The sequence below is a fragment of the Salvelinus alpinus genome, chromosome 29 (assembly GCF_045679555.1).
Source record: "Salvelinus alpinus chromosome 29, SLU_Salpinus.1, whole genome shotgun sequence".
NCBI lineage: Eukaryota > Metazoa > Chordata > Actinopteri > Salmoniformes > Salmonidae > Salvelinus > Salvelinus alpinus.
The window spans coordinates 37,869,702-37,894,755 of NC_092114.1; the positions used below are offsets into that span (position 1 = coordinate 37,869,702).

The window sequence follows — 25,054 nt, forward strand, 5'->3', positions numbered from 1 at the left end:
CGTACAGTCCAGTCCACCTGGGTTCTAGCCACTTTCTCTTGTGGACTTTTAACCCCACCCAGTCACCAATTTTTTACCTTCAGTGATGGCGGATCTTCTGTCAGCTTCCCCATTTGGACCTTGTGAATCTGTGTGGAGAGAGCTGCAGAAAGTTCCGTCAATTATCAGACATTACAATTTGTTATACATCAAGGGCGGGCATATGACCTCCCTCCCTTGGTGAACCCAGCATGACTCCTCCAGCCATTGTCTCATGAGGAGAGAGATGGGTGCCTGCACCTGGAGAGGCTATCATGGCCAGCAACGCCAGGGGCAGGACTTTAACCCAAATCAACTTCAAACCTGCACATACATTTGATTGGCGCGTTCCACGAGACTTATGAGATTGTGGCCTGTACACTAACCCCATCATTAAACAACATCCATTAATCAGTTGACATTTACACATCCGACCCTATTGGTACATGGAGCGTTTGTCATTAAACAATACACATGAGTTCGGTTTGCAGCCACTTCCTTTCAGCGCTGAACGTGAATTCTTTGCTCATCAGATATGCTGCAACCCCATGGTGGGTGTGGATTTCCAATGGATGGCACATTATCATGTGGGCTGTTTTTCCAATAGCTTTTGCCACTGCAGCCACATACCTGGAGCATGTGGTTTGCCCTTCTTCAATGTGGTCCAGTTTGGAGGAGTGATACCTCAACACTCTACTCTCCCCCTCTAGGTTCTGGAAAAGGATGGATGATGTAAATCCTTCCTTTTCAGAAACATCCAGATGGAACTTGTTTTTTTTTAGTCAGGTGCTGTTAGGGCTACTGCCACTTAGAGATCTGTTTTCAAGAGTGCAAAAGCCTTTGATGCTTCAGTAGTCCAGGACAATGATGAGTGTAGGTTAGTGGTGAGCAGCTTCAGGGCCATGGGGCATATTCGTCAGCCATGCCCTGAAAAGGGGGAGGTGATTGCTGATTCGGGTCTGGATTGGGGTGATTGTATGCGGGTTGAAGGGCCGCACGTGGTTGATACATCATTGGCCTGACTCCCCCTTGGTCTAGGGGCGTATCCTCGTCCCCTTTTGGCCAGAAACTGGCTTTGGGCCGGGGTTATTGGGTGCGGACACTGTCGCACCATGTGCCCAGCTTGTTTACAATTATGACAGCTTCCATAAGATCCAGAGTACCTCTGGGGCTGTCCCCATGTGGGTGAATAGTTTGATTGTGGTAGTGGGTAGTAGGGTTGTAGTGGTGGTTCCGACGAAGGGTATGGCTGAAGCGGGTAGGCATACGGCAGTTGGAATGGCTGCTCCTGGGGTGGGTGTATAGTTGGTCCCTGCTGGGTGAAGATGGGTAGTTGTTGTTGCTGTATCATTCGGGAAACAGTTTTTTCAATAATTTGTGAGATTTCTTGTTGGTCTTCAGCCACCATCTGTTTCTTGGGTTTCTCTCCTTTCTGGGCCTCTTTCAATTGTAGTTTCAAAAGTTGTACCTGTAGGGACTGGATTTGTGGTTCAGCCCCTCCCTTATCCTTATTGTATTGGGTGATGTGGTGATGCACATGGGAGTTGAACTGAGCCTGGGGAATTGCCATTAACCCCACAGTGCCCCTGAGATGGATTGGGGCCGATGGGGCTGCTGTGGTGGTAGGTGGGGCGTCATTATTGTTGGGCCTGCCCTCTTTGGTGTCAGTTGGTGCTCCAGTGCCCACCCCCATCGTATCAGGTTTCCTGTAAGGGAGTGCTCTTCTAATTTCTTCAATTGCCCAAATTCCTATTTTCAGCTCAGCCTCTGCTCTTTCCCTTTGCTTTGTTCCTTCCTTTTTAAATAAGTGACTCTTATTCTTTTCAGCTTCACTTTCTATCTTTTCCTTCACTGCTTCCCCTAATTTTTTCTCCATAGTGAGGAGCTGCCCTTTTGATGGGGAGACTCCACTAAGGAAACCGGCTTGCGTCCATTTCAGCCTCACTTCTTCCCAAATTCTTTTAACGGGTTTGTAATGTAATCTCCCGCCTGCTCTGTCTTTCATTCTCTGATCTAAATATTCGTTGAATTTGTGTTTGGGGACGATAGTCGTGGTCATTTTGTCGTTAAGCTATGTCTGGGTCTATTATTATCTTTGTATACTTTAGCCCGTCACTGATCGAAACCAGCGATGTATTTTTTCTCTAACCCCCCTTAGTCTCGTGTCCGACCCGCGTGGACAAAGAATTTTATTGCCGTGTATTCGATGAATTATTTTCGTTTTCCAACAATATTTCAGCTATATCTTTTTGAAACAATATACGAATATATTCACGCGCTCCTGATATAATTGGAATGACAGTTTTAGGTACTTATAATAAAAATATTATTGCTTTTCGCTTATTCAATTAATTAAATACTTTGGCAAAATATTTCAGAAGTTTCCTTTGGGAACAATATACTAATGAATTCAGGCGCTCCTGATATAATTGGAATGGCAATTATAAGATCTTTTATTCGAAAGATATTATTACTTTTAACTTTTTCGATTAATTTGAACTCGTTTTTTTCTCGATTAATTAAATACTTTGCCAAAACATTCAAGAAATTTCCTTTGGGAACAATATACTAGTAAATCAAGCGCTTCTAAAATAATTGTCAAATTAATTCTAACCCTTAAGGATTTATCAACAGCACGAGAGGGAAAAATCAGGTCAACTTATCAGCAGAAAATAGCTGCTTCTCTGACCCGGCGGTCACTTCCAACACAGCCTCAACTTAGCATATGGCTAATTATTAGCAATCGGCCTCGTGGAACGTTCAATCACTCACATTGATTTGGCGTTATCGACTTGTCTCGGTTCTGCTCATGCAACTTATTTCATCGATTCCTCACTGGTATATCAGACTACTTGGAATACATTTCAGCATTTAATTCCTCACTGTTATCAGACTACTTGGAATACATTCAGCATAGCCTTCTGTCTACTGGAATGCCAACTCCAGTAGGCTCAGGTTCGCTATTACCACAATTCCTCACTGTTATCAGACTACTTGGAATATATTTAATTCCTCACTGTTATCAGACTACTTGGAATACATTCAGTGTTAATTCCTCACTGTTATCAGACTACTTGGAATACATTCAGACAAAATTCATTTAATTCCTCACTGTTATCAGACTACTTGGAATACATTCAGTTAATTCATTTAATTCCTCACTGTTATCAGACTACTTGGAATACATTCTAATTCCTCACTGTTATCAGACTACTTGGAATGGGATTTTTAACGCAGATATCCTTACAGCATGCCTTAAATTCTAGACAATTCCACATAAATTTAGCAACAATTCACACTCACCTCAGTACTCCTGATCATAATTTAGATATTGGCTATTATACAATATGCAGATTTTGATTAAACCGGCTCTGCTTACCTTAATATTTTCGAGCTCTTTGATCAGTTTCCTGGGTGAGTTGAATCGCCGACGTCTCCCTCGAGCGGGTCACCTCTCCTTCTTGAATCTTTCTCCCACTCGCCTCCTGTCTGATCAACTTTCTATGGACCGAAATCAAAGGTGTCTAATAACCATCCTCTGCTACCAAGTCTGTTGATAAAACGTTTACTGGAGACAGGAGACCAAGTGGAGACATAGGACGAGGTGGATAATTTTATAATAAGGCCGTTTTATTCAAGTGTAAAGATATCAGGCAAAAACGTGCACGGCCCCTTTCTGTCAGATTCTTATGAAATCGTCGGAGAAGAGACCGCTCTAAACAGTACATTCAAATTATATAGGCAACTAGCAAAGTAGGTGGTCTTGTCGTCTGGCCTTCCTCTTGGTCAATCTTGGTCGTGAGTGGTCCTGTTCGGACCAGGTGTCGACATTCCATTGGCTCTTGACATAGTTCTTTGTCTTGAGTCACACCCTTGAAAAGAATGTGTATGTCTAAATGATGTTTCAGGGGCCTGTCCTGAGTGGGGTGTGTGTGTGTCTGAGGTTAGTATCTAATGAGATCGGCATGTGCCTAAGGACAAAGAGAGGGTGGGTTCATTTTGTACAAAGGATAGCCTATGTTGGAATGTTGTTATACTAGTCTCCAGTATCTATTTCAATTTCTTACACCTACCTGCTTTTAATTTGTGGAGTGCCATCCTGTGTGCAGTGTTGCCAACTCCTCAGTAAGGAAAGTAGCTATTGGCTGTCCTAAAAGTCGCAAAATGACATCATCACCTAATTTGCATAATTGGCCATGTGCATGTAATTGTGATGGACGCTGTAGGAGAGGAATAACGTTGTGGGAGAGACAAAAAGTGAGTAAAAAATACCCTAAATATATGTTTAGAACTACAAATGAGCATGCTGCAGAGAGTGGCACACACAGCGAATAAGACCACATATTTGAGGCAATACTCCTCCTTCAGCACTTATGGACCTCATTGTTAATCCCCGTCATAACAGAGGCATTGTCAGTCCCTATCCCCAGGAGTTTCTCTTTTTAAGATGACACTTCGAGGAAAGCCACAACAGCACGGGCTATAGATTTGGCATCTCCTCCCTCCAACTCAACAAGCCCCAGAAATGTTGATACAATTGTCTGCTTGGTGTCACTAAAGTACCTTATCACAACCCCCCAGGTACTTAGAAACACTTACATGTGTGGACTCATCGAGGAGGCTGAAACGCTAGTCACCCACATCTGCGACCAACTTTTTCAGAAAGTATGGTGCTAGAACACCATTAATCATTTCTGTGCACTTTGTCCTGTGCATTTTGAAGTGGGTAGCAGCAGTGGAGTCTGACAAAGCAGCTCTACATGCTTCTCCAATGTGATTACATGCCAGCATGGAACAGTGTTCAGCGATAGCTAATGGTGGCCTCAGCCTTTTTTCAGTCAATTTTATTAACCACAAATGGCAGCTTGTTTTGGGTGGAACTGTTATAAGGCTTTGCCTGTTGAGTATGTTTTTGAGTTGTCATGTGTTTTTTTACAGCACTAAGGTGCGTAAGTGACTGAGGCTGTGTGAGTCAAATGCAGTGATTTTACATTTACATCCCGCCCTGAATGTATCAGCCAGCGGCGGCTTCCCGCATGCGCGATTCATTTGCATTCTGGACGCGGAGGGGTGAACATCTCCTGCTCTGACTGCAGCTGGGAGGGACTGCTGCGCGAGGACTGGGCCGCCTGTGAGTGTTTTGGGAAGGGGGTGGGGCCCACGGTAGCATCCGCTGCTCGTTGAAAAGAGTAAGAACTATACATGCTATCACGTCAGTCTCCAAAAGTCTCCAATAACACCAGAAAAAGTCGCTAGATTTGTCACTAGTCGATTTTTTAAAAATGTGTCGCTAGAGGGGTCTGAATAATCGTTAAATATAGCGGCAAAGTCACTAAGTTGGCAACACTGCCTGTGTGATGCTCTAGCAGCATGGCTCATCAGAGCTGCTTCGCCCATGGCGTGAACTTTTATTGATTTGCTGCAGGCTCTGCATCGGGCCATATGGATGTCCTGCGGTTCTTTAACAAGACAGTTTTTGGTGAGCCACGAGTCGAGGAATTTACATTTTCCAGGCATAGCTGAAGGTTCACTTAACGTTAGCTTGAGCTGTTTAACCTGATTTATTCGACTTCATTCACTCTTGCACGCGTGACCGACTATATATATAAATTCAAGCACTTTCAACGACCCATGTCTATTTCCAAAAACTTTCTCAAGGCCCTGATTTTTCTCTCTCTCAAATTCACAAACTTTCAAGGATTTCAAGGACCCGTGGAAACCCTGCCCTCCATAGTCCTCAATGCAATATACACTGTAATAGACTACGTGGGACACATATCGACTTGTATTGAGGCCTTTTCTACCTGTCTGAAAAATGACTTAGTTCAACTATTTGTTGAAAAACTACACATTTGGTTAGTAGAGAGCCTACTGAGTATATCCCACCCCACTGTATCGGAGACAGGTAGAAAAGTTCTCTCTACAAGCTAATAAGTATCCCATGTACAGTTTATTTATTTTATTGGGGCTATGGAGGGTGCGGAGTGAAAAGCCAGCAGCAGACCATGCAACACAGTCCCCCTCCAAAACTGACCATATTTGGTTAGTAAAGACCCGACTGAGTATTTCCCACCCCAATTTATGAGACCAGTAGTAAAGTGCATTACAAGTATCCCATATAATGTACCATGTATTGCACTGCAGGGAATGGAATAAGGAGTCACCAGCAGCACACTGTATTAAACCCATTTAATACAGAGACCAATAAAATTTTGCAGTATCTATTGAGTAATTCCAATAACATGTGTTTTATCAAAAGTGTATTTCTTTAAATATAGCCTACACGACATACCAGTCAGTGTTTGTGTTAACTTTTTAAAGAAATGGTATGAATTCAACAAATGATCAACTTATTTTTTCCAAAGGTGGTAGCAATGTTTTGGGAAAAACGTTCTACTGCACTGGAGTGCAAAAACATAAATAAATCGATATTCCCCAAGTTTAACATGTGGGGACTCCCCTTTTCAGGGGACTCTTATTTTGGAAAAAAGAAAACCGCACTTGTGCTGCCAGCATAATATCCTGCTGCTAGGAGAACGGTCATCTTGATTTCTTTGTTCCTATTTCTGTTTTCTTCGTGTGGCTTTCCTGCAGACTAGACGCGTTGTTGCATATTGCTGCCTTTCAGTTTGGAAAGTGCATTGCACATTTGTAAAATATTACATACAAGGAAAATGGGGGGAGGGATTGTACCACCATCTAACAGCACTTATACACACACAATACCACTATCCCCAACACACCCCACCACCCCTTCCCACTACTTTGGCCCCAACAGATCCTACACCCTTCTCTCAAAACCACCTCTAGCTTCTTCTGCACTAAAATCTCTGATACCCAAAAACTTCTCTACTGCTGCTCCTACTACCAATTCAATCTTCTGGGATTTCCTTTCCATCTGTGTGGTACAATTAATGACCATAGCAATAAACACCAAGAAGCCAACCTTACTAAAACACAAACTGTTCCAGTCACTCTGTACCAGTGATGGCTGTACCCATACCCTCCTGCACACTTCTCACACCTCAGAATCTCCCTCCTAGCATGACTTCATCAGGCAAATGTTCTGCATCAAAACTGAAAAGGACAGACAGGGTCTCCTCTGTCTCGCGATCGCCACCGGGTCTGCGTAGCACCAAACGGCGTGCATCAGACACCGGGGATTCCCAAAGGCTTACTACAAGCTTCACTCCGTTGATCTACGTGCAAGCGTGCACGTGGATGGAGTGGTATTTTGGAGTAGAACCTTTTGGTAAAACAAAATAACCATTACTACACAGTAGAAAAGGGAAACTCAACAAATAATATACAAGGTTGGTTCATCATAGAAGTTTCTTGTAATAACTACTCTTGCATGAAGTACATTTAAAAAAAAATATGACAGTAAAACAGAGGGAGAAAAGCTGGGTTATTTTGAGGTTGATTCTTTCACGTCTGAAAATACATTGTTAGTCATAGTAGCCTCACCACATTATGAGCCATAGGGTTGCAATATGTTTAAACTCCACATCATTGACCAGTACAGTACATTTTAAAACACCTTCACTTGACTCAAATTGAGCTATTACATAAGAGTGGAAAAAGTCAGGCCATGTAATCTGATAAAGATAATTGTGATCAAACGGAACACACTAGAATACCAGAACACAATATTGCTGAAGCACAAGTTAATAACACAAGTTATTTACAAATAGTACATCCCAAAAACCATATATTTAACCTTTTCCCTATTGACAAATTTATGGCCTGATATCCATTATCTTGGAAAAACAACAAAAGTATTACTTCTATCAAAAGAAAAATAGAAAATGAGCAGCATTTTGTTCAAATGCACAAACATTTGCAATAAGGCACAGGTCTAACAGCACTCCTCATCTGTGATGGATAGGATATAGCTGCACAAGTCTTACAGCTTTACTCAAGAGTCAGAAGACTGATACTCAACTGGGGCCATTCCCTCAAGGTTGTGCCAATCATGAAAGCAATTTCTGTCTGGAATGACACAGAGTGGTACGCCACACTCATTGCACTTCCAGGGAGTGTCTTTGGAGTGTCCCGATTTCTTGCAGAGTTCGCAGCGCTTTCGTCCTGCAGAGCTTCTCTTGCTTTTGTCCGCCACAGGCTTGATCGGGACAGGTGTATGTCCAGTGTTCGTCGGCTTGGACTGAGTCTCAATGGACACCTCGCAGAGCTGGGCCACGAGCGCTTGTGTGAATTCTTTGTGGGTCATGGGCTGCATCTTGTTCACTTTACACAGATCCTTGTGAATGATGTAGCTGTTAGTAGTCGCTATGTCCACAAAATGGTAGAACAATGTTCGGTACCACTTCATTGTTTTGCGGTGGGCTGAGAAGTAAGTAATCAGTTGGTCAGATAAGTCAACACCTCCCATGTTTTTATTGTATTCTAGAATTGGGGTGGGTACTGCAATTGACTCATGAGACCATTTGCCATCCTTATTCTTGCGTTTCCTTTTTATTGTCTCCCCTCCATACGCTTGATGAATGGTGGTACCCATCGACACTTCCCGGGCATCCTTCCACTTCACAAAGAGCAGGGAGCCCTCCCTTATCCACCGTAAAGATCCTCTTGGGGATTTCTTGGTCAGCGCATTTTCTTCTGATCTTGGGAAGCCCAATCTGCCTTCCCTCATGGTACCACACGCTCCCATTTTCATATCAAATAAGTCCTTGAATAATTTTGGGCTGGAGAAGTAGTTGTCAAGGTACACATGGTAACCTGAGCCAAGAACAGAGGGCCTTACGAGGGACATCACTGAATCGTGACAAATTCCAAAGCCAACGGGAAACGTGTTCTTGCCGATATACACAGCATAGTCCACTGTATAGCCATTGCTGGAGTCCGCTAACACAAAAATCTTAAAGCCAAATTTAGTGGGCTTTGACTTGATATATTCAATCAACCCATTTCTTGCTTTTGATGCCACCATCCTTTCATCTACAGCCAGGTTTCTATGTGGGTGGAAACAGGACATGCAGGCATGACGAATGTCATTCATTAATGGTTTGAGACGAAATAGCCTATCATATTCAGGTGTGCCCTTTTTACTGTCATTGACAGCGTCCTCATCAGGATCACTCATGTGAATGTTCCATGATATGATTCTGTATCTATCCCTGTTCATCACAGTAGCTGGAAACGGAATCGAGAAAATTGAGTTTGTTATCCAGTAATCACTGATAGCTTTTGTCTTAACCAGAGCAGTAAAGAAGACCAATCCAATGAATTTGTAAAACTCCTTCACAGTTATATCTATCCACTTAAACTTTTTGCCCCTACCAATGTTTCTAGCCGCTTGTCTATTTGTATTGTCGCAGAGGGTTCTGACTGTGACTTTTGTAAAAAACATTTGAAATAAGTCTAACGGTGAGTACATGGCTGAGGGATCTACTTGAGGTCCAGGAGGTCTGCTTGGACAAAATCTCAAAGGTTGAGGACCCTCATCAGGGTGTTTCTCTGTTTTCCATGGCTGATCTGACTCGGTTGTTCTGTGTGGTAAGTGAGAGGTTTTTCTTGGGGTTGAGAGACGTGGTACTTTGGACTTTAATGAGGGTGAGGTCGGCACTCTTTTACGTGGAGAATAGGTCTTTGTTGACAAATTCACCGACGGGCTACGCTGTTGGTCTGGCTGCAAGGTGCTCAGCAGTGGGGCTTCATCTTCATCAGTTTTAACACTATGAAAATAAACATTAGTAATTATCAATTCAGCAAACATGTTTTGCACAACACTTCCAATTGAGCGACAGCTATGCCATCGGTATTGGACTTATATTCACTTTAAAACTTGAAGGTTAAAAAAGACAAGAACTAGCTACACAGTGCCTATAGAAAGTCTACACCCACAAACTTTTTTCAAATTTTGTTGTGTCAGTGCCTCAGAGATTCATGCATTTAAATAGGGATTTTTTCCCACTTATCTACACACAATATTCCACACTTAAGGGAACTTTTTTTGGGGGGGGGAATACAAATATCATATTTGGATAAGTCTCCACCCCCCTAAGTCAATACTTGGTGGAAGTACTTTTGGCAGCAGTTACAGCTGTGAGTCTGTTGGGAAAGGTCTCTACCAGCTTTGCACACCTAGATTTGGCAATGTATTATTTTTTACAAAACTGTTCAAGCTCTGTCAAAGTCCTTGGGAGCGTTGATGGACAGCAAATTTTCGATTTGACAACCTTCAATGTTATGTCATAATTACGTAAAAGTCTGGCAAATTAGGCGGCCCAAACTGTTATACTGCATATACACTGACTCTGCGTGCAATGAACGCAAGAGAAGTGACACAATTTCACCTGGTTAATATTGCCTGCTAACCTGGATTTCTTTTAGCTAAATATGTAGGTTTAAAAATATATACTTCTGTGTATTGATTTTAAGAAATGCATTGATGTTTATGGTTAGGTACACATTGGAGCAATGGCAGTCCTTTTTTGCGAATACGCACCGCATCGATTATATGCAACGCAGGACACGCTAAATAAACTAGTAATATCAACCATGTGTCGTTTACTAGTGATTATGATTGATTGATTTTTATAAGATAAGTTTAATGCTAGCTAGCAACTTACCTTGTCTTCTTACTGCATTCGCGTAACAGGCAGTCTCCTCGTGGAGTGCAATGTAATCAGGTGGTTAGAGCGTTGGACTAGTTAACTGTAAGGTTGCAAGATTGAATCCCCGAGCTGACAAGGTAAAAAGTTGTCATTCTGCCCCTGAACAAAGCAGTTAACCCACCGTTCCTAGGCCGTCATTGAAATTAAGAATGTGTTCTTAACTGACTTGCCTAGTTAAATAAAGGATAAATAAAGGTGTAAAAACAAAATATCGGCCAAATCGGCATCCAAAAATACAGATTTCCGATTGTTATGAAAACTTGAAATCGGCTCTAATTAAATCGGCCATTCCGATTAATCGGTCGACCTCTAGTTCGTACCCCCCATGGCAATTGAACTTATTTCAGAGGCTGCTCCAAAACACAGCCGGTGGAGAAGAGGAATTCGGAGTGGACTTCTAGTCGACTCAAGAGGCGCGCACACTAGGGCTGGATAATATACAGTTGAAGTCGGAAGTTTACATACACTTAGGTTAGAGTCATTAAAACTTGTTTTTCAACCACTCCACAAATTTCTTGTTAACAAACTTATAGTTTTGGCAAGTCGGTTAGGACATCTACTTTATGCATGACAAGACATTTTTTCCAACAATTGTTAAGACAGATTATTTCACTTATAATTCACTGTATCACAATTCCAGTGGGTCAGAAGTTTACATACACAAAGTTTACTGTGCCTTTAAACAGCTTGGAAATTTCCAGAAAATGTCATGGCTTTAGAAACTTCTGATAAATTATGTCAATTAGCCTGAGTCAATTGGAGGTGTACCTGTGGATGTATTTCAATGCCTACCTTCAACCTCCGTGCCTCTTTGCTTGACATCATAAGAAAACCAAATTGTAGACCTCCACAAGTCTGGTTCATCCTTGGGAGCAATTTCCAAACACCTTAAGGTACCACGTTCATAAACACCATGGGACCACGCAGCCGTCATACAGCTTAGGATGGAGATACGTTCTGTCTCCTAGAGATGAACGTACTTTGGTGCGAAAAGTGCAAATCAATCCCAGAACAACAGCAAAGGACCTTGTGAAGATGCTGGAGGAAACAGGTACAAAAGTATCTATATCCACAGTAAACCAAATCCTATATCGACATAACCTGAAAGGCCGCTCAGCAAGGAAGAAGCCACTGCTCAAACCGCCATAAGAAAGCCAGACAACGTTTTGCAACTTGCACATGGGGACAAAGATCGTACTTTTTGGAGAAATGTCCTCTGCTCTGATGAAACAAAAATTGAACTGTTTGGCCATAATGACCATCGTTATGTTTGGAGGAAAAAGGGGGAGGCTTGCAAGCCGAAGAACACCATCCAACCATGAAGTACGGGGGTGGCAGCATCATGTTGTGGGGGTGCTTTGCTGCAGGAGGGACTGGTGCACTTCAAAAAATAGATGGCATCATGAGGCAGGAAAATTATGTGGATATATTGAAGCAACATCACAAGACATCAGTCAGGAAGTTAAAGCTTGGTTGCAAATGGGTCTTCCAAATGGACAATGACCCCAAGCTTACTTCCAAAGTTGTGGCAAAATGGCTTAAGGACAACAAAGTCAAGGTATTGGAGTGGCCATCACAAAGCCCTGACCTCAATCCTATTGAAAATTTGTGGTCAGAACTGAAAAAGCGTGTCGGAGCAAGGAGGCCTACAAACCTGACTCAGTTACACCAGCTCTGTCAGGAGGAATGGGCCAAAATTCACCCAACTTATTGTGGGAAGCTTGTGGAAGGCTACCTGAAACGTTTGACCCAGGTTAAACCATTTAAATGCAATGCTACCAAATACTAATTGAGTATGTAAACTTCTGACCCACTGGGAATGTGATGAAATAAATAAATGCTGAAATAAATAATTCTCTACTATTATTCTGACATTTCACATTCTTAAAATAAAGTGATGATCCTAACTGACCTAAGACAGGGAATTTTTACTAGGGTTAAATGTCAGAAATTGTGAAAAACTTAGTTCAAATGTACTTGGCTAAGGTGTATGTAAACTTTGACTTCAACTGTATACCGTGTGACGATAGAAAAACATCTATCGTTTAGTTTGTTGTGTCGCAAATCACACTTTACGCTAATATTTTGTCAATTGGACATCGCTTTGCGTTCACGTGTGGAAGGAAATTTGCAACAGAAACAAACATGGAGGAGAGTAAACGTGGCACGGAGACCGTACCTAAAAGAGGGGCTACTTCGGTCGCATGGGTGTGGTTTGGATATGAAAAGTCTGACACGGACCAGAAAACCGTCCTCTACAAAATATGCCGCAGGCCGGTCCCGACAACAGGCACAAACACCACTAACCTCTTTTACCACCTATGCAAGAATCATGTGAAACAATACGGAGAGAGTCTACGGATGAGACCCCAAAAGTACAGTCAAGAGCTCAAAATAAACCCCCGACTCAGACGTTGCAAGAGGCTTTTGCCCGCGGCACACCATATAGCAAAGAATCACGAAGATAGGAGATAACAGCTGGCGTTACAACTTACATCTGCAAAGACATGGCGGGGGTTTCGAGTTGGTGCTAACACTCGACCCAAGGTACCAAATTAAAATAGCTTTTATTTGTTGAGTATAATTCAAAATGTAATAAGAAATAGGCCTTTACACATGGTAATTTTATATAAAACTATTTATTCATTGAATTTACAGAAAATGTGTATATCGTGATACGTGCCGTTATCGTGACATGGAATGACCTATATCGGGATATGAGATTTTGGCCATTTCGCCCAGCCCTAGCGCACACCATCCACCACTTCCGAGTCTATTACTCGCTAATGTTCAGTCTCTGGATAATAAAGTAGACGAGCTCAGGGTGAGGATCTCCTTCCAGGGGACAATACTGTCCCAATCTATTCAGGCAGCTGGGTTCTCTGTACATCACGCAGACAGGAATAAAGAACTCACCGGAAAGAAGAAAGGCAGGGGGTGTATGTTTCATGATTAACTACTCATGGTGTGTTTGTGACAACATACAGTCCTTTTGTTCACCCGACCTAGAATACCTCACAATCAAATGCCAACCATATTACCTCCCAAGAGAATTATCTTTGGTTATAGTCACAGCCGTGTATATTCCCCCTCAAGTTGATACCACGACAGCCCTCAAAGAACTCCACTGGACTTTATGCAAACTGGAAACCATATATCCTGAGGCAGCATTTATTGTAGCTTGAAATTTTAACAAAGCAAATTTGAGGAAAACACTACCGAAGTTCTACCAACACATTGACTGTAGTATTCGCTCTGGAAAAACTGCTACTCAACTTTTTTTAAATGCCTACAAGGCCCTCCCCCGCCCTCCCTTTGGTAAATCTGATCACGACTCCATTTTACTCCTCCCTTCCTATAGGCAGAAACTCAGAGGAAGTACCCGTGCTAAGGTCTATTCAACGCTGGTCTGACCAATCGGAATCCATGCTTCAAGATTGTTTTGATCACGTGGACTGGGATTTGTTCCGGGTAGCCCCCGAGAATAACATCGACAGATACGAATAACATCGACAGATACGGTGACTGAGTTCCTCAGGAAGTGTATAGGTGACTGGGTACAATGTGACTATTAGAACCTACCCAAACCAGAAACCATGGATAGATGGCAGCATTCGCGTAAAACTGAAAGCGCGAACCACCGCATTTAACCATGTCAAGGTGACTGGGAATACGGCCGAATACAAACAGTGTAGTTATTCCCTTCGTAAGGCAATCAAACAGGCAAAACGTCAGTACAGAGACAAAGTGGAGTCGTAATTCAACGGCTCAGACACGAGACATATGTGGCAGGGTCTACAGACAATCATTGACTACAAAGGGGAAACCCTTTGCGAACACCGACGTCTTGCATCCGGACAAGCTAAACACCTTCGCCCGCTATGAGGATAACGCCGTGCAACCGCCCGCTAACAAGGACTGTGGGCTCTCCTTCTCGGTGGCCGACGTGAGTAAGACATTTAAGCGTATTAACCCTCGCAAGGCTGCCGGCCCAGACAGCATCCCAAGCCTCGTCTTCAGAGCATGCGCAGACCAGCTGGCTGGAGTGTTTACTAGTGATGCTCGACATATCGGTGAACATATCGGAATTGGATGATATTAGCTAAAAATGCCAACATCGGTATCGTCCCGATGTCTAGTTTAACGCTGATGTGAAAAACCGATGTCAAAGCTGACATGCATACCTATATAAACTAGGTACATGACTAATGATGCCACGTAAAATGTAGCGCTACATGTGCAACACAGCCTTACTAACCTAGCCCACAATGTCTTCTGTGTGGATCGAGCAGTCAACAAGTCAAGCAGTCATAAGAAAATTGCATCAAGACAACTCAAAGGAGAAATCCATTAATGACAAGATAATGGAAATCATTGCCCTTTCTCTGTCATGGGTGATGTTGGCCTTAGCGACTGGTCGAGCACCGGTACACACTAACGTTACCAAGTGCGCTATTGTTCAGATGTTGCCCTACCGGAGTTACACAGTAAAAGCGTCACTGCTATTAGCTTCACAACATACTATGGAACGCCGTTTGGATCTTTGCGTGTCAAAAAAGATAACACTATTTGACGCGATAAATACGCTTTTAAATTTGACATATCAAATAACACTTCTATTATAGAATGTTGTGTGTTCTGAATTTGCACGTGCAAGCCAAGCCAAACGCCACCACTAATATCAGTAACACTGTCAAAGCTGTACAAAAAGAGTCTACAAACAAGCAAACACTGGCCATGAACTGTGTTTACAATACCGTGTTGGTAATAAAGCATTATTTGTTCGACCGCAATTTCTGGGGTAGCTAACTAGCTTAAGCTTGGTACCTAGATAGCACCAATACAACCAGACTGAAAACAATGACCAGTAGAAACTGCAGTCATTTTCACTATTCTTAGCAATGATTTAGGAATCCTTTTAAGTATTAGCTAGGTAGTCACTTGTTGTTCGCCTTTTGAAATTGAACAGCCAGCTACTTAACCCTGTTGCCCGAAGCTAACCTTATAAGCGGCCAGCTAGCTTCATCTGGCTAGTGAGGCTCGACCTGACCGGGTTGTGAAGCTAGCCAATAAGGATTAGGCACAATAGTGGAATTTACGGTTTGCCTTTAAAATAAAAGTACCTATTTGAAAGTGATGCAGAAGGTTACAATTGTTGGAATCACACCATATTTTGACTAGATAATGTTAAACAGGGTTGGAATGTGAAGCAATGAAATGGGGTATCAGTCTACTTGGTGACACCCACAGAACACAACTGTGAAGAGTTTACGCAAATATTAGAGTTATAGCTCTTATCGTGGGACTGTGACTGTGTGAAATCCTTTAGCCTTTTCTGTGTATTGACATTCATATCGCACTGTACAGCTTTACCTAAGGATTGAGGATCAATGAAATGGGGTATCAGTCTACTCAACAGCCAATATATTTTTTCCTCTTCAGAGTTATCAGAATCCAAAACATCCATGCAGTATATATTTATATTTGTCCCTCTTCAGAGTTATCAGACTCCAAAACATCCATGCAGTTTTTCCTCGGGAATAGTGTTCAATACACATAGGTTGACAATAAATGTGGCTCAATTCACAGTTGTTTCATAGTCCCGCAATAACAGCTAAAATGCTGATGTTCTCGTTGTCACTGAGTAGACTGATACCCATGTCAGTGATCCACAATCCATAGGTAAGGCTGTACAGTGAAATAAGTTTGCCCACAACGCAATTCTAAAGTATAATACATCCAGTGTGATTTCAACAGGTTGTCAAATTAACAAATTACTGTCTTTTGTTGATTTTATATAACATTTCAACCTCGTTTAGCATGATCTATTAAATTATGGCATGATTCTACTATTTGTATTCATTTGCATCACTGTCAATTACATACTTTTATTTTGAAGGCTAACCGCAAAGGCCACTATTGTGGATAATCCTTATTGTGGCTAGCTTCACATAGATGGGTCCCACCACCATTAATCAAATAAGAACTGTCTTATAAATTAGGGTTATTTTAGATGATGACACCTAGCTATACAGTTAGCTAGCTAACTATAGCTACTGAAACAGATGTCGTTTTGCTATGTTTTTTGGGAAGAACATTGTTTGCATCCATGAGCTAGCTAGCTTTTTTATGACCAGCACAGTAGGCGCGCGAGACAACTTTACCAGCATCAAAGCATACATAGATGAATCGTTGTGAGAAATGAAACACGAGTGATTGTGTAATCAATGTGTAATAACTATGTAAAAAAATATTCAGGTCCTGATTGGTCAACAAGCTTATTTGACATGACAAATAGTGTTATTTGACGTGTATCTTTTTTGACATGCAAAGACCCAAACGGCGTTCCATAGAAATGAAACGACTGAACAACGAAACAGCACAGCAAATACGTGAAAGAAATAGGTTTTGATGATCTTTTACTGGTAATGGGGACATATGTAAATGCCAACAAAATTACTTTTTGGTCAGTGTGGTGTGTGTGTAACCTTTATTTAACTAGGCAAGTCAGTTAAGAACAAATTCATATTTACAATGACGGCCTACCCCGGACGACGGATGTGATACAGCCTGGATTCTAACCAGAGACTGTAGTGATGCCTCTTGCACTAAGATGCAGTGCCTTAGACCACTGCGTCCATGTGTGTGTTTTAACTATTTAACTGTACTAGAATGCATAAAAAGGCTGCTAAAATGTTAAATATTGGTTATCGGTACCGTTTTGTTTGGGGCAAGGACAATATTGGATATCGGTATCGGACAAAAATGTCATATCAGTGCATCACTAGTGTTTACGTACATATTCAATCTCTTCCCTATTCCAGTCCGCTGTCCCCACTTGCTTCAAGATGTCCACCATTGTTCCTGTACCCAAGAAAGCAAAGGTAACTGAAATAAATGACTATTGCCCCATAGCACTCACTTACGTCATCATGAAGTGCTTTGAGAGGCTAGTTAAGGATCATATCACCTCTACCATACACCCTAGACCCACTTCAATTTGCTTACCGCCCCAATAGAGCCACAGACGATGCAATCGCCATCGCACTGGACAAGAGGACTACCTATGTAAGAATGCTGTTCATTGACTATAGCTCAGCATTCAACACCAAAGTATGCTCCAAGCTCATTATTAAGCTCCGGGCCCTGGGTCTGAACCCCGCCCTGTGCAACTGGGTCCTGAACTTCCAGACGGACCACCCCCAGGTGGTGAAGGTAGGAAACAACGCCTCCACTTCGCTGATCCTCAACACAGGGGCCCCACAAGGGTGTGTGATTAGCCCCCTCCTGTACTCCCTGTTTACCCATGACTGCGTGGCCACGCACGCCTCCAACTCAATAATCAAGTTTGCAGACGACACAAAAGTAGTAGGCCTGATTACCAACAATGACGAGACAGCCTACAGGGAGGAGGTGAGGGCCCTGGCAGAGTGGGGCAAGGAAAATAACCTCTCAACATCAACAAAACAAAGGAGCTGATCGTGGACTTCAGGAAACAGCAGAGGGAGCACCCCCCTATCCCCATCGACGGGACCGCAGTGGAGAAGGTGGAAAGTTCCTCTGCGTACACATCACAGACAGACTGAAATGGTCCACCCACACAGACAGTGTGGTGAAGAAGATGCAACAGCACCTCTACAAATCACGAGTTTGAAGAGATTTGGCTAGGCCCCTAAAACTTTTACAGATGCACAATTGATAGCATCCTGTCAGGCTGAATCACCGCCTGGTACGGCAACTGCACCACCCGCAACGGATGGTGCAGTCTGCCCAACGCATCACCAGGGGCAAACTACCTGTCCTCCAGGACACCTACAGCACCAGATGTCACAGGAAGGCCAAAAAGATCATCAAGGACATCAACCACCCGAGCCACAGCCTGCTCACCCCGCTATCATCCAGAAGGTGAGGTTAGTACAGATGCATCAAAGCTGGGACCGAGAGACTGAAAAACAGCTTCTATCTCAAGGCCATCAGACTATTAAACAGCCTTCACTTGCCGGCTTCCACCCGGTTATGCAACCCTGCACCTTAGAGGCTGCTGCCCTATATACATAGAGTTGGCATCACTGGCCACTTTAATAATGGAACACTAGTCACTTTAATATGTTTACGTACTGCTTTACTCATCTCATATGTATATACTGTATTCTATTCTACTGTATTTTAGTCAATGCCACTGGCATTGCTCAATATAATATTTATATATTTCTTAATTACGTTATTTTACTTTTAGATGTGTGTATTGTGAGATACTACTGCACTATTGGAGCTAAGAACACAAGCATTTCGCTACACCCGCAATAACATTTGCAAAATATGTGTATGTGACCAACAAAATTTGATTTGACATGCACACTGTGACCAATCTTGGCCATAAAAGCCTGTAGCTCTTTCAAAGTTGCCGTTGGACTCTTGGTAGTCTCTCTGATCAGTTTCCTACTTGCTCTGTCATCCATTTTGGAGGCATGGCCTGATCTACGCAGGGTCTTGGTGGTGCCACACACCTTCCATTTATTAATAATCGTTTTGATCGTGCTCCAAGTGATATTCAAGGAACCTGTGCCTTTCCACCACTTTGTCCTGGAGTTCTATTAAAAGCTCCTTGGTGCTCATGGTTGAGTGTTTGTTTTGCAATTCACTACCCAGCAGAAGGAACATACAGGAACTCCTGAAATAATGTGAATCACTACAATTTAACACAGGTGTAGGCCAGTTAACTTGGTGTGTGATTTTGAAGGTGATTGGTTACGCCCAAGAAAATGTAGGATTACTATGACAAGGGGGGGACACTTATCATACTAAGCTATTTCAGTCTTTTGTTTTTTATAGATAAAAAAATATATATATATATGAATATATGTTTCACTTGGAAGTTGTGGGGTGGGATGTGTAGATCAATGGGAACACTATTTTAAAGTATTTTAATTCCAGGCTATTCGGCAACAAACGGTGAAATGTTGAAAGGGGGTGTAGACTTTCTATAGGCATATTGGCTCTAAGACACCTAAGGCTGAATATGGTCTCAGATTTGTCTTCATTTACACAGGCAGGCCATTTCAGATTTTTGGTTGTAAGTGCTGAGAATAGACATTTTACTCCTACTCTTATGGGTAAAAATAAAAACTATGCATGAAGTCTCTTTAGTCATAAGAGTCACACCTAGTCTACAGATACTTAGGACACCTCATGACCTGTCCTAACAAGTTAAGAGTTATCAGCAGGTGTCTTGATAATAGAAAAATACAGCGAGTCAAATATCGATGACTGCAGCTAAATGACTATAGCGGAAACACTGATGGATTATGAAAGTTTGTAAATACCTTGATGTCCTTGTTGACTGTGAACCTTTGCATGGTAACCATGGTTCTTCTGGAGAATCAGAACACTTTACCCCGCTCTCAGATTGGCTTTCTTTCCTTGGTGTGACTCTGGGTGGTGTGTCGCCTGCTGATTCATTTGAGTCCTCTTCCCAATCAAGACTATGAAGATAAATATGAACATGTTTACAATAATGCAATTCACTAAGTCAACACTATTACTTAGGACTAGACAACAGAACACAATTAATTTACCATCTCCTACTGCTGTCGTCTACATGGTTCCACATTCAACATTTCATGTCAATTCAATGTGGCCGACACCCACCGTCTAACATCAATCTGTTAGGTTTACAAACTGAGAAATATGTCTGTCAAATAGTTTCTAAAAAATGTAATAAAAACCTGAGAAATGAGAATTAATTTTCAAGTATGTCATTTTGATTTCAGATCTTTTTAATGGAGTGGCTGCGGATCTGACTTTTCTGGACCTTTCCTCCCGACTGCTAAAGCTCCCGAAGCCTCTGCGCATGTGCAGGATCCTCTACTCCACTAGGCAAAAGATGTGCTTTGATTTAAACTAAACTAACTAAATACAGGTAGACTATGCTACAGTTTATTAACATCATCTGGTTGATATGCAGATGCTGCATGTTTCACCAGAAAAAATTTGAATAATCGTCATTCACAAATCACGATTGAATGAGAGAAATTAGCGAGATTCTCTACGTATAGCGCAGAGAATATGTGCAAAGTAGAGAATCCTGCACATGCGCAAAAGCCCCAGCCGCCGGGAAGTGGGGTCCAGAAAAGTCAGATCCGCAGTCTGTCTTCTTTTAAAATGGGGCTCCCGAGTGGCGTAGCGGTTTAAGGCACTGCATCTCAGCGCTAGAGGCGTCACTACAGACCCTGGTTAAATTCCAGGCTGTATCACAACCGTCCGTGATTGGGAGTCCCATAGGGCATAAATAAATAGACTCCAGCGATGTTTTTACTTTTCCTGTTAAAGCGATATTCCAGGTATAAATACACCAAAGTCCACACACTAAAGTACAAAACATATATTTGAGCAAAATATACACTACCGTTCAAAAGTTTGGGGTCACTTAGAAATATCCTTGTTTTTTAAAGAAAAGCACATTTTCCCCCCCATTGAAATAACATCAAATTGATCAGAAATACAGTGTAGACATTGTTAATGTTGTAAATGACTATTGTAGATGGAAACAGCAGATTTTTTATGGAATAACTTCAGTCAAGTTTTAGACCCCGTCATAGCACTGAGGCTGCACTTGAAGGTGGTAAATTACCTTTTAATGGCGTCAGACCGAGGCTCTGCATCTGTCCTCGTGCTCCTGGACCTTAGTGCTGCTTTTGATACCATCGATCACCACATTCTTTTGGAGAGATTGGAAACCCAAATTGGTCTACACGGACAAGTTCTGGCCTGGTTTAGATCTTATCTGTCGGAAAGATATCAGTTTGTCTCTGTGTATAGTTTATCCTCTGACAAATCAACTGTAAATTTCGGTGTTCCTCAAGGCTCTGTTTTAAGACCACTATTGTTTTCACTATATATTTTACCTCTTGGTGATGTCATTCAGAAACATGTTAACTTTCACTGCTTTGCGGAAGACACACAGCTGTACATTTCGATGAAACATGGTGAAGCCCCAAAATTGCCCTCCCTGGAAGCCTGTGTTTCAGACATAAGGAAGTGGATGGTGGCAAATGCTCTACTTTTAAACTCGGACAAAACAGAGATGCAAGTTCTAGGTCCCAAGAAACAAAGAGATTTTCTGTTGAATATGACAATTAATCTTGATGGTTGTACAGTCGTCTCAAATAAAACTGTGAAGGACCTCGGCGTTATTCTGGACCCTGATCTCTCTTTTGACGAACATATCAAGACTGTTTCAAGGACAGCTTTTTTCCATCTACGTAACAATGCAAAAATCAGAAACTTTCTTTCCAAAAATGATACAGAAAAATGTATCCATGCTTTTGTCACTTCTAGGTTAGACTACTGCAATGCGCTGCTTTCCGGCTACCCGGATAAAGCTGTAAATAAACCTCAGTTAGTGCTAAACACGGCTGCTAGAATCCTGACTAGAACCAAAAAAATGTGATCATATTACTCCATTGCTAGTCTCTCTACACTGGCTTCCTGTTAAGGCAAGGGCTGATTAAGGTTGTACTGCTAACCTACAAAGCATTACATGGGCTTACTCCTACCCATCTTTCCGATTTTGGTCCTGCCGTACATACCTACAGGTACGCTACGGTCACAAGACGCAGGCCTCCTTACTGTCCCTAGAATTTCTAAGTAAACAGCTGGAGGCAGGGCTTTCTCCTATAGAGCTCCATTTTTATGGAATGGTCTGCCTATCCATGTGAGAGACGCAGACTCGTTCTTGACCTTTCAAGTCTTTATTGAAGACTCATATCTTCAGTAGGTCCTATGATTGAGTGTTGTCTGGCCCAGGAGTGTGAAGGTGAACGGAAAGGCACTGGAGCAAAGAACCGCCATTACTGTCTCTGCCTGGCCGGTTCCCCTCTCTCCATTGGGATTCTCTGCCTCAAACCCTATTACAGGGGCTGAGTCACTGGCTTACTGGTGCTCTTCCATGCTGTCCCTAGGAGGGGTGCGTCACTGATAAGATCTTCCTGTCCGGGTTTTTTTATTTTTTTATTTATTTATTTTTCACCTTTATTTAACCAGGTAGGCTAGTTGAGAACAAGTTCTCATTTGCAACTGCGACCTGGCCAAGATAAAGCATAGCAGTGTGAACAGACAACACAGAGTTACACATGGAGTAAACAATAAACAAGTCAATAACATGGTAGAAAAAAAGAGAATCTATATACAATGTGTGCAAAAGGCATGAGGTAGGCAATAAATCGAATAATTACAATTTAGCAGATTAACACTGGAGTGATAAATCATCAGATGATCATGTGCAAGAAGAGATACTGGTACTGGTGTGCAAAAGAGCAGAAAAGTAAATAAATAAAAGCAGTATGGGGGGTGAGGTAGGTAAATTGGGTGGGTAGTTTACAGATGGACTATGTACAGCTGCAGCGATCGGTTAGCTGCTCGGATAGCAGATTTTTAAAGTTGTTGAGGGAGATAAAAGTCTCCAACTTTTATGGCGCCCACCCCCTTGGGTGCCGTGGGGGATATCTTCGTGGGCTATATTCAGCCTTGTCTCAGGATGGTAAGTTGGTGGTTGAAGATATCCCTCTAGTGGTGTGGGGGCTGTGCTTTGGCAAAGTGGGTGGGGTTATAACCTGCCTGTTTGGCCCTGTCCGTGGGTATGATCGGACGGGGCCATAGTGTCTCCCGACCCCTCCTGTCTCAGCCTCCAGTATTTATGCTGCAATAGTTTATGTGTCGGTGGGCTAGGGTCAGTCTGTTATATCTGGAGTATTTCTCCTGTCTTATTCGGTGTCCTGTGTGAATTTAAGTACGCTCTCTCTAATTTTCTATTTTTTTCTCTCTCTTTCTCGGAGGACCTGAGCCCTAGGACCATGCCTCAGGACTACCTTGCCTGATAACTCCTTGCTGTCCCCAGTCCACCTGGTCGTGCTGCTGCTCCAGTTTCAACTGTTCTGCCTGCGGCTATGGAACCCTGACCTGTTCACCGGACGTGCTACCTGTCCCAGACCTGTTGTTTTCAACTCTCTAGAGACCGCAGGAGGGGTAGAGATAATCTGAATGATCGGCTATGAAAATCCAACTGACATTTACTCCTGAGGTGCTGACCTGTTGCACCCTCTACAACCACTGTGATTATTATTATTTGACCCTGCTGGTCATCTATGAACATTTTAACATCTTGGCCATGTTCTGTTATAATCTCCAACCGGCACAGCCAGAAGAGGACTGGCCACCCCTCATAGCCTGGTTCCTCTCTAGGTTTCTTCCTAGGTTCTGGCCTTTCTAGGGAGTTTTTCCTAGCCACCGTGCTTCTACACCTGCATATTGCTTGCTGTTTGGGGTTTTAGGCTGGGTTTCTGTACAGAACTTTGTGACATCAGCTGATGTAAGAAGAGCTTTATAAATACATTTGATTGATTGATTGAATGGGAAGGTGTTTGCAAAATTCCTGCATAATTGCCAACCATCCTTTAGTGACAATGCAAAAAAAACATTGCCTGACAAATTGGCTAACGCTACCAAGCTATATAGATTGCTATACACACAACGACTCAAACATAAATGGTTGACTGTTGGAATTCTCTCTCCAGGTCTTCCAAAGGAAGCAAATCTCCCTTTGATGTACAGTACCAGCAAAAGATTGGACACACCTACTCAAGATGGTTTGTCGTTTCCAATGTGAACAAATTAATCCTAGTGGGCAGAACAGGCAAGGAGGTGGGCAGAGTCAAGCACGAGCTAGCGAGATCCTATTGGCGCGTTCTAACAAACGTTTGCATATTTCTGTTAGGGAACGCCTACTCTGAAGAGCGCAATAACTCAATTTGCCTTTGCGCGACTCTAAACAATGGCAAAGGGTCAAATCTACTAAACATAGTCCACACTGTTTGTAACAGATTATAGTTTTGGGAACAGAAAACTGTATTGGCATCAAATGTTTAATCGATTAGAAAATGTGCAGAATGTCGGCGGCCTTATCGATCTTCTCCCACTGGCTTCCAGTGGAAATGCCAAGCGGATTCTTTCACATGTATAGATCGGGTAAAATCTCTCATTGTTCTCTCTGTGGTAAAATGGTTCTGACTGTTTCGGTGAGATTTCGGCCCCCCGGTGTGTTGACTGGGTACATACAGTATGCGCTCTGGGAGTGATTATTCCTACTTACGTGTCCTCGTGTGGATCCACTCCCTCCTGATAGTCGAAGCTGAAGTCTTCGTCTGCAAGGTAACTATCATCAGACCAATTGCTTCCCTCCTCGCTGCTATCGAAGTCCTCCATCTCGGTGTCGCTTTCCATCGTATAATCAATCAATTTCAGCTATATTGTTGTGGCCAGAGCTACGGTCTAAAACGTAGTCACAAATTCTCTGCTACTACACTATCACGTTAACAACGTGCAGCTTCTTCTTCGCGTGAGTT

General features: G+C 42.5%; 1 long non-coding RNA gene across 2 annotated transcripts in view; it reads right to left on the reverse strand.

Moving 5' to 3' along the window:
* LOC139558674 (uncharacterized) overlaps window positions 1-25,054 on the reverse strand; it is a 39,086-nt gene extending 14,032 nt beyond the window's left edge. Inside the window, exons 1-2 of one of the 2 annotated variants that reach the window (XR_011671618.1) lie at window positions 24,802-25,054; window positions 19,979-20,137 (exon numbers count right to left, since the gene is read on the reverse strand). This is a non-coding gene — a long non-coding RNA (uncharacterized lncRNA). The remainder of the gene's footprint in view (window positions 1-19,978; window positions 20,138-24,801) is intronic. The other variant, XR_011671619.1, reaches the window with a different exon arrangement.